Source organism: Solea senegalensis, linkage group LG9, assembly GCF_019176455.1.
Source record: "Solea senegalensis isolate Sse05_10M linkage group LG9, IFAPA_SoseM_1, whole genome shotgun sequence".
Lineage (NCBI taxonomy): Eukaryota > Metazoa > Chordata > Actinopteri > Pleuronectiformes > Soleidae > Solea > Solea senegalensis.
Genome location: NC_058029.1, coordinates 17,921,780 through 17,935,501, shown reverse-complemented (window position 1 = coordinate 17,935,501; position 13,722 = coordinate 17,921,780). Strand labels below are relative to the sequence as shown.

The 13,722-nt window shown below is 38.7% G+C and overlaps 1 long non-coding RNA gene across 1 annotated transcript in view; it reads right to left on the bottom strand.

Annotated features, from left to right (window-relative positions):
* Positions 1 to 5,200: 5,200 nt before the first annotated feature.
* Positions 5,201 to 13,722, bottom strand: part of LOC122774436 — a 77,285-nt gene continuing 68,763 nt past the window's right edge. The window contains exon 4 of the long non-coding RNA XR_006360991.1: positions 5,201 to 5,313. This is a non-coding gene — a long non-coding RNA (uncharacterized LOC122774436). The remainder of the gene's footprint in view (positions 5,314 to 13,722) is intronic.

The following is a 13,722-nucleotide window of genomic DNA, read 5'->3' as shown; positions in this document are numbered from 1 at the left end:
CAGCACTTTCCAGTGCTATCGATTCAAACCAGCCTGCAGGGGAAAACAGGTCCCTTACAGCCAAACACACACACACACACACACACACACACACACACACACGTTTGTGCAGCATTCAAAGTGTGGACCCCTGTAGACATAATGCATTCCCTAGACCTTTACCCCAAGCCTTACCGAAACCCAATTCTAACCCTAAAACCAAGTCTTAACCTTGAAAAAGCCCTTTAAAGATGTGAGGACCAGCCAAAATGTCCTCACTTTTCCAAAATGTCCTCACTCCCTATGGTTTATATGTTTTTTTGGTCCTCGCAAAGCTACAAATACAAGAAGACACACACAGTATAGAGGCTGTACTGTGTAGCATTGAGTCATCAGACTGCTTGTGTGTAAGTCTCTCATCTCTTTCATTGCTTGAGTCTATAGTGTGCGTGTGTGTGTGTGTGCGTGTGTGTGTGAAGGTCACGAAAACATGTCACACACACCTACACTCAAACACATGCACGTTATATTGTAAATGTCTATGAAATTTAACAAAGTTCCATTGTGTGCGATGTCTTGTTCTTGTCCTCTTAATTGAAAATAATGTTGCTGTAGAAAGGTGTGTGTGAGCATGCATGTGCGAGTGTGTGCACATGTGTGTGTGATCAGCTCAACAAATGGTGTGTTAGAGAGCATTTAGAGTATTTGTGTTTTTGAACGTGTGGCAGGGCTGTGCATGATTGTACTCCCAGCCAAGGTCATTAATCCACACACACACATACACACGCACACACACACACACATCCTCTGGTGCTTGAGTGAAGGGTACGCAGCAGGTGTGGGTCAAACCAACAAACCAACATCACACCTCTCCACATGCTGTACTCCTCCACCGCTGACCTTAGTTGAAAATAGAACCAGGAAGTATTTATTTCAGGATCTCATTTCCACCCACACCAGGAGTAGACCACAATTATCACAACATCTATGTCTCTGACTGCTTCCTACTGATGCTCCACTACCGTCCCCCACTTTCACCATTAACAATGACTGCAGCTCTGTGGAATATGGTGAAGAGTTAATATCATCCTCTCTTTGAATGTCCTGCTCTGAAACAAGCTTCATGTTGTCATGTAAGTGAGATCATCACACAAACGTAATCTTTGAATTATGTACACGTGATGTCAACACCAAGTGTGTGTCATTACACAACGCTTTCTGCTGCGAAATAGATGGCTCACACTTTGTGATGGACAGTGAGCTGCTCTGAGAACACGTCAGCATGTTTTCAGTGATGATGGTCATAACACAGGTCATCACATTTTTTCTTCTTTTCTTTCTGTAAACAAAGAAGCAGATTCTTGTATTCAACCAAAGTACCAGTATATAGTAGTCCATATAAATTGTTCTGAAAATATATGCTGTACTGTACATATTTGCTGATTTCACCATTTCAACTCTTACATTGTTCTTTGTTTAATTTAGTCTCGCTCTTATTTGCTCCAGGTGTTAAATCCTAATTCTTCAATTATGGCTTCTCTGTCTGAATCATTTTTTTCTTCATCACGATTCCTCACATCTCTCCCTTTTTACGGTTTCCTGGATATAGCTCTCTGTCTTTTCTTTTATACCTCTCTTTGCCCATACTTGTGTTTTATCCAGTCTTTTTGCAGCACACTCCTTTGCCTGCCTGCTGTTTGACAGCACTTGGCAGGGGTTCTTTCTTTCTGTTCTGCAAGTCTGTGTGGATGTGAGTTGACAGTCTGTGTATAAACCCAACTGACTGCTTATGTTTGTGTGCATTCATGCACATTTGAATTAGTGCTGGCCCAAAATGTGCATGCTAATCTTTTCTACTGGTGTTATGAGTTCAGTATTTGTTGAGAAAGTCACATCCTCTTTCTCTGACAACAGCTTTCTTCTGCTGTCGCACTCAGTGCTTGTCATTTCAGTTCTTGAGATTGAGTAGTTTGATTATGGTACAAAATCTTTTAGACTTAATGTTTGATTTTTTTACAGCAACATTCCACATTTAGCCCAACACTATCACAGTCTGTAAAACACGTTTAGAGTTGTATGTAGTTTCATATTTATGAATATAATGATGCACATTGTTTTACTTCAACTTGATACCACAATGTCATGTCAGTGTGTCTTACACATTCATGTCCTGAAACACAAGTGCAACAATGGAAATACAAACAAACAAAACACGGATACCATCACTTAGTGGTGTGAGGAGGAGAGCAGCAGTCAGGTGCACGGGCTGACACATACTGAGAGAATTGTGGTGTATGAAGAGCTGCAATTGTCACAATGCATAAAACGGAAGAAAGGACAAAACTTGTTGAGGTCGCTGAAAAAAGATAAATATTGATCCTTAGTGTAAGACACTTTTTAAAACTAAAATTAACATTAAAAGTGGTGCTTGTCTTGTATGACAGCAGTGGTAATTAGTAACTTGATAAAACAGTCCTTCTGACTAGACATATTAGGGTTAGGGTTAGTTGGGCTGTTTGTGGCCTTAATGTCAGCTAGAGAGAAGTTTGTTCAAAATCAGCTTTTCAGTGAATCAGCTTTTAGTCCAATAAATCCTGTATTTAATGTGTTCTATTGTTCCCTTAGTTTTTGCTGCAGAAATGAAACTGAGAAAATCTGTCATTCTGTCACAGAAGATGAGCTTGAATTATCTGGGCTCTGCAAAACATTGAGTTTTAGAGAAAATAATTAGAGAGGAATGGACATTGTGACAAGGCTATGGCAGGATGAGGAGTTGTAGTTCATGAAAAGTGAGTATGTTTAGTTTCATTTTGTTGTATTGTGCAAGTTTGATCAAGTACACAATGATGAAAGGCTTCAGGGCAAAGTATCCACTTCATCTGCAAGTGTATTTGTTTAACTTTCCTGTTAAAAACAACAACAACCTGTGTTGTGATTTTTTTATCAATATTGAAGAGATGATTGTACAGTAAGAGATGAGAACATATGCCTCCACCTCACAGGATAACAGAACCTGACACTTTCATAAAAATGTAGCTGTGATGAAGCCAGTGTGTACGTGTTGTAAAACGGGATCACAGAATAGATAATCTGAGTTTTAGCTGCTTTAGACAGTCTCATCCTCTTACTGTCTCTGTTTATAAAAGCCATTTAAACACTAACTAATACACTAATACTCATACACCCCCCATGAATGCATGCACACTCGTCATTAACCCTCACAGCGCACTCATAGACTGTAGCAGGAACTAGTAAACAGTCAGCCTGAGATCCTTTATTGAACAACTTCCATTATTCACTGTATGAATCTCCATCTTGGAGACAGTGAACGTCACTGGAGAAGAGCTTAATTGTTGTCTTCTCCCACATTTTTTGTGCTAATTATAAAACAATTCAAATCCATTTCTCATCTCCTTTCTTATGGAAAGCTGAAGGAAAAAAATAGGAAGTATAAATTCTGGTTTTATTCTTGGAGTGAGTCACTTGCCAAACTCATTATTTCCATTTAAAACAAAGCTCCTGATGAAACACTGAACGGCTGTGACAAACATTTTCATTTTACTTAAGGTTTTGCTGACTCAAGGATTGTTATTTCTGTAACGTGCAGTGCTTATCACAGACAATTGCAATATTGAAGCCGGTATGCTGTATAGTCGTCATAATACTCAAGTATTCAAACTTTCAAACTGCCTGCCTCTTTCTGTATTTGCATTTTTCACTTTGGGACTACAGTCTACTCTCCCAGTGATTAGCTTGCCCTTGCTTGTGTGCCACGATTTCTTTTGAGGCCCATCACATCTCCGTCTCTCAATGAGTTGTCACCTCTTGTCTCCTTGGACTCAATAACCCCTAGATTGATACTTAGGCATTAACTGTCTCCTGGCTGTTGCTAATTCCGATTTCCCCTTTTTTCAATGACAAATACAGACATCCACCATCTGCTGCTCAGGAAAGTGCATTTCTCTCATGTAGGTACAAATGTATGTGCTTCATGCTTGTAGCAAACTTTCAGATGTGCAAATTCAGAGGAGTCCAAACACTTCACTGTTCAAATCTTACCACAGACGTACAGCCGCTACATTGGGGTCAGTTTTCTCTAAGAGTTGCTTTTAACTTATTGTAAAGACACATGCCTGATACTGTAGCTGATGTTGTGGTCCACAGTAATGCATAACAAAAATCCTGTCACATTGACTCAAAAAGTTGCCTGAAGACATCAACATGCAGACACAACAACATACTAAAAGCTCTCTCATAGCCTCCAGGCTCCCTGCTCTGGTTGACAATGTTTGTCTCTTCTTGTTTGGAGAGAACTCAGCGATCTCCGTTTTGAGACAAGAAATGGGCAAGTTTAACTCTTGCATGTAACGTTTGTTACTGTTTGTTTGCCACAAACTGGCTTCTCACCATCTTTCTGTTTTTAACTATATCTACCTACAGAGGGGTGGAGATATTTACTTCCTGTCTCTGCCTGTGTCTCTTACTTTAGAAGAGAGGTCATTCATACCTGATGAAACTCTGCTCACTCTTTTCTATGTGTGCCAGTGTGTATACACCAAGCAGTCTGCTTATCATTATGAAGATAAAGCATGTTGTGTGTGTTTGTTAGTGTGCACTGCCTGAGTTAGTGAATGTGTGCACATGCTTACTTTGTTAAGCCTGCATGTGTGTGTGAGTGTGTGTGTGTGTGTGTGTTATGTCTTTCAGGGATGTCTGTGTGGTGTACAGAGCAAATTCGTTAAAAACCATCGTAATGAGGACACTTCTGCTGATCATCATACGTTCAAAGGGCTAAGTGAGGGTTAGGAATTAGTTAAGTTTAGAGTCATGAGAGTTGTAGGTTGGCAATTATTAGGGATATTTAAAGCTCCAGTGTGGGACCTCTATTGCCCAGTGTGGACTTTTAAGTATTACCAAAACAGTTAAAAATTCCACTTCTAAACCTTTTGTGGGTGCTTCTTGGTGTTTTCAGCTAATAAGCAGCTGTATAAATTGTATTTGCATTGTTTGCTCAGTCGTAATGTAAACATTTTTACATCTTATTAAAATGTAACACGCAAACAAATGTCCTTTACATGATGCAGTCATTTTAGTAGGTCTGAGATAACTACACTGATTAAACAGGGAGGATGAACAGAGCAAAAACATTCGAAAGTCCTTGTGAGTTGATGTTTTTCTCCACAACATTTTTCAGGGATGCATATTTTATACTGACCTTTTTTTTGTTTCCCTTATGAGTTTTTTTTCCAGGGTTTTCTTGGTCTTGGCTAATAAGGTGATAGGTGGGAGGGGGGTTTAGTCCAATTGCTGATCCCTTTTTGTCTCCTCGAGATCCTTGAATGACATAAATGACACGAGTATTCTGAATTTAGAGTCACCCACTTTGGAATAATGAAAAAAAAAAAAAAAAAGTAGTTAATATATTACATTTTGACACTGTCTTTGATTAGATTAAAATATATTTATTTTTCTGACTTCAGTTCAGTTAAATTTAACATCAACAACATCAATAACCAACTTAATACAGTTTAATCTGCAGTGAAGTTTCATTTTTCTGTTCCACAATATCATCCTTTGTTTCCTCACAGCTCTCTGCTTGGTGTTTAGGTTCACACTACTCACACACACAAGTGTAAACACTCTCAAACATGCTACACACGAGCACAGGCATGAAAGCTCACAAGCAGAGACGATAATAAGCAGAGAACACACAAATAATATGCCAGCACTCACACAGTGGCAGAATTTAACTGGGAGGCTGCTCCTTTTTCTTGCCCGGAGAGGGAGAAGCTTATTATGGGGCCTTATTGAAGGCTTCAAAGAGTTTAAATTAGGGTGGAGAGGAGGGATTACGAGACAAGCAAGAGGAAGAGGGGAGAGGAAGATGGTGTAAGTGAGAAGTGAGGACAAAGAAGGGAGGGAGGAAGCGGGAAGAAAGGAGGTACAAATATGAAGGGATAGGATGTGGGGAGGTTGGAGAGGGGTAAGAGAAGGGATGTAGGTGGCATTGGGGAGGAGAACAACAAATGGGACGAGGTGAGCTAAAGGGTTGGCTGGCTCATGCTGATCATACATTAGAGGATGTTTGAAGTTATTTCAGTTGATTTCCTGGTGTGAGTCATAACACTCACTAGGAATAAAACTCAGTCACAGCAGCCTTAATACAGTGTTTTCTCATAATGTCTGTTGTGACAAAATCAACCACATAACACTGTGGGAAATAGCTGCGGGTGCAAGGGCTAAAAGGATGTGCGCTACTCTCATGAAACAAAGGCAACACATGTAACCTTGACTGAGACAATAAATGATGCACTGCAGTGGCCTGAGACACAACTGTTTTCCATTAAATGTGATACAGTAAACCAACACTTGCAAATCTATTAATATCATTTGATATTTAGTTTTATACAACTAAGTATTTGCTTTAACCATAATCATAATAATAAAAACGTTAAACTAACACTGTCAAACTTAATGTACCATGATGTAAACATTTTACATTACAGTATAATAACAATATGGTAAAAGTCTGGTAATAGCAGGGAAGTAATATAGTAATGCATTAGTTCTACAGCAGTTATCAAGTAATATATTTGTAATACCATTGGAAAATGTCTGTGGAACATTAGGGAGGATGAATTTCAACCTTTTTTTGTGGTAATTATCAATTTTGATTCATGGCAATTGTCAAGTGAAGATATAACACTGATGCTACCAAGGTACCTGGATATTACTTTAGAAATAACACGGTATTACTGTAATATGTCTCATTATAACTACAAACATACATTACAATTGTTATTATGAAGTTAGAACTTGCAGTACATTGCCATTGTTACAGTACTGTAATCTAAAATGGTCTTAACAAAACAACCATTCACCCAAAACTGTCACAATCCAATAAACACAGTGTTTGTGTTAAACACTGTGATAAAACTCAACAACACAAATGAGGTTGGGAATAGGGATGAGGAAGAATGGTTCAAGAGGAGGACAATTTATTGAGCAGAAGGACGGGAATGGGGAGCGAGACAAGAGGACAAAGGGAGCAGAGAGATGATTTCTCCTAAAAATATGGGAAAAAAAGCAGCCAGTGTTGATAAACATGGAGCAAAGAGAAAAGACCTGGACAAAAGCAAGAACAGAGAGAAGATCAGAGAGGAACTGAACGAGAGACAGAGACAGAGTGGGGAAAGAGAGCAAAGGAGGAATGGGGGTAGTGAGACTCAGAGGGACAGAAAAAGGCTGTCAAGGTCGCTAAACAAGCAGCAGAAAGAGGGACCTAAAGGGATTGGCTGCAGCGCTGAACAGCAGCAACCTGTTAGTCATGGTCTCACTCACACAAAAATGAGAAGACGAAATAAAAATGATTCCAGCAACAAATGACAAAGATATTAAAAATGATGACCAAAGGGAAGGAAAATGAAATGACAAAAATAAGAAACTAAAGAATTTGGTTTGGTTGTACTTGAATTATGAGCCTTTTCCTCTTTTACTGTCTTTTTTTCTGAATGGTACAAGATGCTACATGTAGGTCATAGCATGGACCTTTACAGAAAATAATTTTTGCCTCAACAGTAAATGACCAAAATTGAATTCAACTTTTTAAATGAACAAGTTTTCTCTCTCTTTGCTAAAACCAATTTGAGCCAAGTTTGCCTGAAACTCACATTTATTATAAATGTTTCTACAAAATACTCAATTCCACAGTGACATATCGGGTGAAGTGAGGGTTATTGAGTGTGTGTCTGTGTCTGTCTGTGTCCTGTGTATTACTGCTCTGCGACTGCCCTCGGGAGAGCAACATGGCAGAAAGCAACAGTCACCTGTGTGTGTTTGTGTATATGTGCCTTAGGGTAAACAAAGCACAATAACAAAGTCAGCCACAGAGTTTGGAATACATTTACAAAAACAAACTCTGTGCTGGTAGGAAGATGTACTCTCTCTCTCTCTCACACACACACACACACTAAGAGAGCAGCTGTAGATACATATCAAACAAACATGCATTGCAGTATGACACTTCTACAGGGAATATACTGTATACTGTATGCTCCTGTCACAAATAACTCACTCGGATTAGTTACATTTGGTTTCAAAACATGTGTCAAACACAAACCAGGTACTGGCCTTGACCCTGTCTCCTCTGATAAAGTGTGAAAAATCTGATTCAGTTCAGGCTCACAAGTCCATTAGCTACAGTGTATGTTTTGTAAAACATAAAGACAACAGCATGAGTTTCTAGGGATGTGATTACTTAAAACGCATTTACATGTTTCTGTCGTTGCAAGTCCATTCACTTCCTGTCATTGTTCCACACTCACAGTACATAATCACAATGGCCTTATTTTTCACTTGTATCCATTCAGTTAGTTACCTGCGGTATTTAATCTCCCCATTGACTGCATATAAAAAAAATCATGTAGTTCTCAGTTTGAAAAGTGAAGTAGGGCAGAAGAAGCAGTTAGCCACCAGGGGTTGACTCCACTGTTTGATGTCTGTTTGACGTCATTATTTTGTGCTAGTCTCAGGTCTTCTTTAAAAGGACATGACGTCAGTCATTTAGACAGAAATGGTCAATAAAGCATGGCACATATGAGTGAGTGGACACCAGTGGACAGCTGCTATTGTCCAATAAGGGCCCGGTTGCAGTTGTGGGTTTCCAGTTGAGAAAACTGTTACAGTGTTGGTCAAATTGTGAATCTTTTGGCATTAAAACAGGAGTTTGTTTTGAAACCATATTTCATATACAGTCTATAATTGTAACCAGCACCCAGCCAGCAACAAACATGATCAATCTATGAGAAATAGATTTACTTCTTCTCATTATTATTGTCTCTGCTGTTTGCGTGTGTGTCTTCATTTTTCTATACATTGGCATCGTGTGCATAGCTCTTTGTGTCATGTTTCTTGTTCAGATCACTACAATCAAATAATCTGTTTACATGACAAAAATAAATAAACAAAGTTACATGCCTCTAATAATGTATTCTGAAATTAATATTCATTTTTTAATAAGACAGAGTAATGAATAGATGATGCATGGATATATAATTATGCATTTGTGATTGAAGTAAATGTGTCACTTGCAGTTCAATGGCAAAAAAAGTTCAAATGAACCCACATCACTACCTGCTCAGCACCACATTATACAATAAGCAGCTGGTGAACATGTTGACGCTCTTACATTTTCCTTACAAGGACCAAGAGAGTCCTAATAGTTGTCGGCTGGACAAGTAGACAACTGTTCATGAAGGATAAATGAATGGGTGATAATGCAATTGAAACATCAATGCACTAAAAATGCATTTTATAACTGCTGCCATTCTGGTATGATAATATACCACATACAGTAGTGTTGAGTATAAATGTAATTACTATGCATCTTTAATTGACAATGCAAATTGCAGTTGATGATGTTCATTGAGCTCCATTTAATAACAACATCTTCAAGTCTGAACTAGAAAATGGGCTCATAGCCTCAGAAGATGTGTTTTATTCCAGGCTCTGTATGTTTAATTGATTTATTTACACTTAAAAAGTCAGTCCTGTCCTCTTTAAGTATGTTCTTGGAGGACTTGGCAGTACTATCAGCGTTCATATCAATTTCCCTGTTGGCAGAATAAATCACCATATGAATCAGAATCCTTTTATGAAACAGGATTGTTGTGCAGCTCAGGGATTATGAGAAATATGAGTCTGACTTTGAGGATGATTGTAAAATAAGACAATCAATGAAAATGTGACTATATAAAATACATGTCTTTAATGACAAATACCCCAATGGCCTCCAACTCATTCTCCATCTTTCTGTCTCTGTCTGTCACTGACGAATGCAAACAAATGTACACACAGATTTCAGCGTGACTATCAGAAACACTATCTCTGCATTGCAGACTATTAAACATTCATGTATTTTTACTATAACAGCAGCAATCAGGATCATCCAGACTGAATGAACCCCCCCCTCAAAAAAACAATTTGGTTTGGAGGTTTGCAAACTGTATGATAAACAACTCCTTTGTCTGCAGCAAACAATTAAAGCAAGCTTTGCTGCTGGGACTCATTTCCGTGCAAGATATTCTTGACAGAAACTGGTTTTCATTAGCCCTATGGGAAGACCAGCAAAGAGAGAGCTGTAAATAAGACCAAAATATTACACTACACCTCTCACCATCCCTTCATTGATATTGAGACATAGTACAATCTGAAAGTCAACAATAAGTATGGACTGACAGTATATTACGACATTTATTTTACATGAAGTCATATTTTTCCTTTCTTAAAGCCCCCTTCCTTTTAATGATAAACTGAGTAGTTGACATTTAACAGCTTCCACATATTCTACTCATAAGCTCTGTGATTTGGTAAAACAAAAAAATGAAGGTCATCTTTGCTTGCAATTACTGTCGAGAGTAAAAGGGTTTAATAGCAGATGCTGAAAGGTTGCATCATGGGACATGTAGGATCCAGAATTTACTGATATTAAGAACAAAAAACAATAATACATCAGTCTGCATTGAGTTTAGTATCTTAAATAGAAGAGTCTGTTCATTATGCTCTTAAACTTCCTGTCTATTGTCTGTCTTGGCTTTATGCTGCACTGGTGTAATTCAAAATCAAACCTTTTTAAGTCTTTTCAACAACTGTGCTCTTTTACATGTCAGGATTGTGTCCTCACTGTCCTGTTTTAGCAGAATGACAATATAATTATTTATGAAACATATGTTTTTTGTTGTTGATGATGTTATTATTCTAAACAAAAACAATATAACATGTGTGTTGTGTCCTTCATTTGAAAACAGGGTCTGTCAAGCAATACTATCAGACAGACTCCTCTGTCCCCCATTTTTCCTTTCACCCCAACCGGTCGAGGCAGATGGCTGCACATCTTTAAATCTGGTTCTGTCAGAGATTTATTCCTATTAAAAAGGATGCCTAGTGCTTACTCATTGTGTGAATTTTTGGGTTTCTCTGCTCTCTAGAATGTTGTCTATATGTACAGTGCCTTATTGTTTTATGTCAGACTCTTACAAAAACCAAGTAACTTCCTGTGTGCAGCATGGGGAGGTCACCGGGTGACATAATATCCAAACACAGCTATACTGTGTGGAATTCTAAATCAGCTTTGTGTGAAATTATTTTCTACAGCTGTATTGTTGTTTTGAAGGGCCAAATTACACGTAAGGTGATAATTTATGGTGCTGTGCTTGAAGTTCAAACCACACTTGGATGTCACTCCATTAAGGTATTGAGGAATTACGTGTTCCAGGGCGGCTAATGCACAAACAAAAAGGTTTGATTAATTCAGATGAAGCTTGTGCCCTCCCTCTGTCTTTCATTCACCTCTCACTCTCTCTCTTGCTCTTCCTCTGTTCGTCAGCAGGTCACTCGAGCAGGAAAATTCAGTTCTTACTCTGCAGATAAGGATTTATATCCACCTTAAGTCTGTCACAACATTTGTTCCACATTGAAATTAGGCTGCTGCAGTGAGATGATTGCATATAGATTTGCAGAAGAGGGGAGAATGGGAAGGGGGAACGGGTGTGAGGGGTAAATTATGGAGAGATGGGGCAAAAGGAAGGAAGAGAGGGAAGAGAAAACACAAGGGAAGAGAAGGGGGAGGCACTGAGGAGGTAGGAGTGAGGACACAAAGGAACAGTACTACTTTTCTATGCCAGAAACATTCAGTATTATCAACTGTTATTTCACCGTCCCCGTGACAACTGTCCTGGTTTCTGATGCATGCATCTCATAACAACACCCATTTATTATGAATAGGCTGGAAATGAGATTTCACATATAACTAATTCCCCACAAAAGAAACCGAAAAAAACTGTGTCTTAAGCCCTTGCAATATTGTTATGAACTAGTCATTTAATCTGGAGTGAATGGCTTGATTCACTGCCGTACCTGTCACCAGCCCATCCTGCCTGCATGGCTCATTATGATAATGTTTAGTTTTCTACAGGTGATTCACACAGTGAGTATAGTCAGTATCGATAGCTGTCCATACAGAGCTCTCTCCTCCACTTAGCTTCTAGCAGTTGTCAGGTGGTCTGTGTTTCTGTGCATTACTCAATACTATGATTACTACACATGATTTTTTTTTATTCTATTTTCCTCAGACAAATACATTTATCGATGGCTATCTGCACATAAAGTGTTTTTCTAAACAAATCTGCTTCAGCAAGGCTGCAAAAATGGAAGCAAATTTTTAAATCACAGCTTTGTGCTCCCTCTCTATCTGTCCATAATCCATTGTTATATTGCACTAGATTTAAATTTTTTCCAGCATGCGACAAAGTAGCATACTTTTGGAATTTGATACGTGCAACAGGTGAATATATTAATGCCATAAAAGCTCTAGATGAATGTATTCCTGTATTAGAAGAAGCACAAAGTGGAAGTTTCCCTTTTTCACTGCTGAATGCATTTTCACTAAATATAAAACCAGTCACTCTTCATTCCCGAGCCAGAGATAAAATGTGTTTGCTGCATTAAATATGTGTGCATCTGTGTGCCTTCATTTGTTGCCTCTTTGGGACCTTTTCTTCCATAAATACTGACCTTGTCAGAACCAGTAGTCAAAACCTGGTCCTAAACAGACACAACATAATATATGAAGAGCTGGTTAAGTTTAGGATTGAGATTTGAATTAAGGTGAGGGTCATTTTTGGGCTATGCATTAACTGGTTATTATTAAGTTTAGGGATATGATTTGGGTAGGTTACTCAAATAAATGGAAATCAATACAATGTCTTAAGAGGAACAGCTGTGTAAACCTGCATGTGTGTGCATGATCTCCTTATCCCTCTCTCACGCGCTCTCTTTAACCGATGGTGACAGTTGTTCTTTTTAAAGCAGAGTGGATCAGAATGCAGGCGGAGCGGCTGTTAATTATGGATGGCCTGTTTATCCTCCCAGGAGCGTCCAGGGAGGGAAAACATCTCTTCTAACTTTGCCAGCTAACACCTCATCCCTGCTAATATGACAGGAGTCCACAGACTGATTCTGCTAAAACTAACAGCTCAAAGAGACAGCCCCTTTAACCTCTCTTTAAAAACACACCGAGACCAAACAGCATTCTAACTCATCTCATCTGCCGTCCACATACAGTAATCAAGCAACTCACTCTCACAGTTAAATCACAGTAAACCTAGAACAGTATTTTAAATCAAATACAGAGGTTGAAAATAATTGTGTCAACCCTCCAGTGCACTAAACCTATCTAGAAAGCACAATACACACACAACTAGAGGAAGATTATTTGTTCTGTTTTGCACGTGATAGCACAGTAGATGACTGAATGTAGCAACATTTATTCCATAGACAATTCATTTTGATTGAAAACCTCAATGAAATGGTTATGTAAGATTCTGTGGTGTGGCTGGTGAACGGCAGGGAAGCTGCCAGGCCAAAGGAGATTGGCCTGTTTGGCCCAGGAGTCTCCTGAAGCAGCAGATAGACACCAGGAAGCCAGAGAAGCTGAAGCTCTGACAGACACAGAGACAAAGATTTAATTTATGAAGTTCAGGAAATCCATGGAGAAGGACTTTTTGTTGGTTAGTCTGAAGCAAACAAAGGCATACTTTGTAAAGGGAGTTAAATTCGATTGAGGCATCAGTCAGTGCATTTACATGCCTGTTAAGTCTGATTTCAGTAGGACTAAGGCGATAATTTGGTCTTAATGACTAAAATCAAGCTGGTCTTAGTCGGGCTAACATACCTGGATAATCAAAT